This window comes from Phasianus colchicus, chromosome 1 (genome assembly GCF_987193195.1).
Source record: "Phasianus colchicus chromosome 1, bPhaCol1.hap1.1, whole genome shotgun sequence".
NCBI classification, from domain to species: domain Eukaryota; kingdom Metazoa; phylum Chordata; class Aves; order Galliformes; family Phasianidae; genus Phasianus; species Phasianus colchicus.
In genome coordinates, this window is record NC_143436.1 from 56,210,291 (window position 1) to 56,215,897 (window position 5,607).

The window sequence follows — 5,607 nt, forward strand, 5'->3', positions numbered from 1 at the left end:
CATTTATTTGGATTGCCAGCAAACTGAGAGCTATCTACTACCTATTCCAAGATACTCTAATTATTGATTTATATTAATCAGTGTAAAATGTTTTTTTAGAAAAAATATTCAGTAACTAAATTGATACTGTTGTAATTTGTAAGGTCTTTTTAACATTTTAGGGTTGTCATATGTACTCTAAATGAATTTGTTTGCCATCTTCTAAACAAGATAGATATGTTATCACCATTCTCTTCTGTATGCTACAAAACAAGCAAAAACCAATAATTAACATACACCAAGAACTTCATTTGTGTAGTTGGCTCTGTCTCCACATGCTGTTATATAATTGGACAATTCCAAATGATCTGGAAGACCTTTAATTTTTTTATTTTTTTTTAATCCTTACTAACGAAACAAAACCTGCAATTCTAACAGACTTAACGTCAGCTGATTTTGGTGGAACTTTACTCCAGGTCTCAAATTTAAGCAGCTTCTGTAGATAGAAGGATAGAGGAGTCCAAAATAGTGAAATCTGAAAGACTTCACTTTTCTAGGCTTTCTATGAAAGAGGTGGTTATTAAAACAATATTTATGATTCTTAAACAGAAGGCAAGAAAATTCTAAAATCCAACATTTGGATGCCACCAATGAAGGGCTGATAAAATTAGTGAGAGGGTATCTGACAGATTTAAATATGGGTAAATATTTTGGTGTTACTGTGGTATCCAGTTAGAATCAGCTGCATGCAACATTTTGGCCCCTTTCTTTTGTTCCAAGTCATTCACTCAACTACATGCAATACAACCAAAACAGATTCATTAATAAAAATAAATATTCAGATAAACTTATAAAGCCATTTTGGGTATCTTAGTTCTTTGTGAGAAAACACTAAAAGTTTAGAACAAGCAAAGTAGCATTAAGAAGTGGAAATGGATCTGAGAAGCATTTAGCTATTTAGCATGCAACCAAGAAAATCTTATAGCAGTGTTCTCAAAGAATTTGACCTCTACTCTTTGGACAGCCTTTGATCATACAGGATCAGACTGAGTGGTTTACGTTTGTTTATTCCATTTCACTGAGCATCTCACTGCTTGTCTTTATGTTGGAGTTGGCCAGATCCTGTTGGCTTTGAGTTGTGGTAGTTTATGAGAGATAAGGTAGGTAATGGAGCTAAACCTAAGAGCTGCATATTCACGAGTAGCATCATCATGCCTTTGGCATTACCTTCTCAAGTCCCCTTGAGCCATGTTCCAACATACAGCATTTCTCCCTCTTTATCTTCTGTTTTTCCTTCTATCTGTATCTAGTTGTTCTTTTAATTTCTAACCACGCTGCAGTTTATCTGGGTTCTTCAAATGATGCATCAGAATATAGATGGAATTTTTAGAGATACGAGGACTTTCACCATTTTCCCTTGTAATGTAGCAAATGGACTTAATGCATCTAATATACTTCCTGCAGTGAGTAGCACTCTGATTCATCCCCTCCTTTGTCGTGATCCAGATGATCTTTTCTAGGAAAGTGCAAGTAGCTGATGCTACTATAAGACTTGAGTCCCTGGAGTCCATAGAATATAGAGCTCTTTTGTGTTCATTTTGCCAGAGACACACAGTTTTCCATTTGGGCTCCACTGACTAACAGCCATAAAAAAAATTATCCTTTTTTATTTTGGAGCAAAAATTTTATTTTTTTCAGCAACTGGCTGAAAAAGAAAAAAAAAAAAAGTAATCAAAAGAAAATCTCCATGCATAAGAAACTAGAAAATGCTGGACTAGAATTTACACAATTTGTTACCATTAGCCTAGTTTTGGAAGACTGTCCAATCTTGACTGGTGCTTGCTTAATTTGCAAAGTAAGCAGAGGATGTTTCAAGATACGGCACTTAATCTACCTCTTAGCCCCAGCTTTTGATCAGAGATTGAAAGGTAAGGTAAAGTAAAAACAGGAGATGTAGTTGGCTCATAAGCAGCTAAAATTTTTGTGGGTCTTAAAGAAAATTTGGAATTTAGCCGTATCTCTACTATAGTGAAAGTGAAACAGCTTTTTTTTTTTTTTTTTTTTTGTCCTTCAGAGCAAAATTTAATATAGCATCTTGGTATGCCAGATATACAGTGTACACAGTACATATTAACAAAGGCAGTTTGCATTAGATATATACAAGTACACTTTGAGTCAGCTGTTTTGTTTGTTTATTATTTGGAACTGCTCAAACTGCGAGGAGACAAGAGGCAGAAATTCTTTTATTGTGTAATTAAGAAGCCAAGATCCATGGTTTTCAGTACTCTTGTTTTTAAGGACTACTTATTTACCAAGAACTAGAATGATGTTGCCAAGCTCAGGGCTTTTCTTATCATTTCTTACCTGTGTAAGAGAGTATTAAAAAACAACAACAAAAAAACCCAATCAGTTAATGTTTTTAGCATGCTCCCCAAGTTCTTCCCTGCAGAACAAATAAATTAGTTAAGTCTCTGCTGTTGCCTTAGCATTGTACCAGGAAAACTGAAAATCAAAGAGTTGCTTTCAGAGAATTGTAACCCATATATCACTTCATTTTCATTTTGTTTTTTAAACTGAACCTACAGAACCTGACCTTTACATTACTCAGTCTGCCTAACAATCATGTGGTTGGTAATTCTCTGACCCTTCTTTTGGCTTGCTGCATACGTATTCTGACATACCTAAAATGTTATTGAGATAGATATTTTTTTTTCCTATTGCTTCAGTTGGGGGAAAATCACTGAGGCTATACAAGTTTTGTATGGAAAGTTTTGCCAGAATTCCATTTGTAAGCATGGATTTAGAAGACTCCATGGGAAATCAAAAAAATGTTAATCTACACTTCGACCTTTTCAGCTGTTCATTGGACCACCTTAGTAAAAACAACTATTGCCCCTATGGAGGATCAGGTGACACCATGTCTGGAAATTTTTTTGGACCAACTTTTTGTATCTGTTTAACTTACCTCTCAATTGTATAGCTATTAGAGTTCGATGCTGATTCTAAGAGAATTTTATGTCCTGGGACCTGTAACAGTATATAAGCATATAAAATGCATATGAACATTATAAGGTATAGTAGCACTTGCCAGTTTTTTCAGCCTGTGCAGTTCTGTTTTGCAATTGACTAAAGGCTCTGATTTGGGGTAATATAAAAATATACGTAGCAAATCACTTTCAGTGCTTTGAAGCTTGTGCTGTTCTCCTTACTTTCAAGTGCATGCTATATGTCAAAATATTTTAGTAGCTGTTAATCAGTCTTTAATCTTTCCTTCATGACTCCACCTTTAAGCACGTATATGCATGTACATATATGCAAATAGGGTATGAACTGCCAGCAGTTACGCACTGTGCAGTATGTATTCCTTAATGTGGTATTTATCATCCAGTATAGGTACTGATACAGAATAAGTGTTTGAGTAATATCCATAAATTAGAGTATTATTGCACAATTATATATATGTGGTCAATGCCCCACCTCTGAAGACTTTCAAGGTGAGGCTGGATCAGGCCCTGGGCAACCTGATCTAGCTGTGGTGTCCCTGTTTATTGCAAGAGAGTTGGACTAGATGGCCTTTAAAGGTCCCTTCCAACTCTAAGAATTCTAAGATTCTATGATATTTCTTTTTATAAATACTCCCACTGTGGGTTCAAGTATTAATAGTTCTGGTTTAACAGATCAATTAAAACATTTCCAGGAGGTTCTGGAAAAAAAAAAAAAAAAAAAGAAGAAGAAAAAAAGATCATTTTCCTGTACTCTGTTTTTCACTTTTCATATCCTGCACTTCCTAATTCCAGCTGGGAAAAAAAAGTGCTGTGTTGCAGTTTTTTCTATGCAGTATTTTTTTGCCAAATTAAAAGCAGGAAGTACCAGAAAGTTCACAGAAGATCATATTCTTGTGAGATTTTTTTTGTCCAACTTATCTGAATCTCTTTGTCTGTAAAAATTTAACTAAGCATTTACATTATTAAATTGCTCTAACATTCCCTGGAAAACATTACAGACATTTTATGGTAAATGAGATTAATACTTCTTGCATATAACTAAGGGATTTTTTGAGGTAATTAAAGTAGAAGCAGTCACTTGGATCATTTAGGAGCTCCTTTCCCCAAAAATAATTCACACAATTCCTATAAGTAGATTAAACCTATTGAATTTTACAGACTAACCCCTGCCCTGCCTTTGGGAGATTAAGAAGTTGCCAACTACATGCCCTTACCCCACAACGTAATAGGAAATACAGTTTGTTCAATTCAAACAGGGTGAGCGGACTCTGTTATGTAATGTTTTACTAAAAGGTAACAAGGCTGTGAGTGTGACAGCAGGTTACTTAAAGAAAGTGATGAAATAAAAAACAAAATAAAAGCTGTTTCCTACATGAATTAGGGTTTTATGTAAGCTTGGAGTAACAGATCTAGGTGCTCTATCTGCAGCTTTCTAGCTTTCACAGATTCTGAATGTGGGGTTTGTAAAATGCTTGGCAAAATGAAATCATTTGGAAGTAAACTGATTTTTCTTTTTAATATTTTAAAATTAGCAGGGCAGTTATGGGTTATAATCTTCAGAGTATTAAATAGTGTAATTTTGTTTCTTCATCACATGAAAAGCTTCCTACTGACAGCTTCCAACTATGGTACATTCTTAACTGCTCTAAATTTAGATAGCTTTTTATTAGATTTAGCAGTATTCAGATGTAGCCAGGAAGAATTTTCACCAAGAATTTCCTCTTCTACATGCTAGTTGAATTAACTGCTATAAACAAGGGCTCCATATCACCCTGATTTTTTTTTTTTTTTTTTTGCCTTCCTATAGTACACAATCTTAGAATTGAAATGAAGCTTTACTTAGTGAGTTGGGCTGCTGCTTGTTCCACTGGAAGAAAGATTACCAACGTAGCACATACCATCACTCTAGGACCTTTAGTTGCTTAGTCTAGATTCTCCAAAACAGACCCCTGATATGAAGACTAGGAATTCAGTGTTCCCATCCCTTTTCCAAAGGATAGATTATTTTCTGAACTGATTATTCCTGGCTAACATAAGTTCTAAGTCTCGTAGGGTTTTCATAGAATTTGCCAGTGGATGCAGTTTGCATATAGTGTTCAAGCTGAGGTTTACTTACAAATGCAAGTGTGCCTAATGTTCTGTCTGGAGCCATGTCTTTGGGGATTTAAAACTAATTTCTCATCTGTCATTTGTAGTTAATCAGCCTAGGGATTAGGTACATGATGTATTGGCAGTTGATGACTTTTAATAGAGACAACATGTTCTCTTGTTTCATGACTTGTTCTTTTACGACTTTGGTCTCAAACAGTTGTCTGGCAGATGAGTTCCAGAGAACAGATGGCTTAAACCAGAAAGAACCTGGTAAGATGCAGAAATTAGTTATTTAGTATTGAACAACACAGAGCCAAATATACTTTCAGTTTAGCTTTCATTTATAACTCTCTAACTGTAGGTAGCATATTCAAAATGTTATTAGCATGAATAGCAGATAAGGGTGGCAGTGCCAGGAGATCAGATCCCTTTTTGAAGCTTTTACAGGGACCATCATTTTGAGTCAGGCATGACATAGCTGTGCTGCAAAGTAACAATCTTGGTCTTTGTTCACAGTTCATAATATGTCATC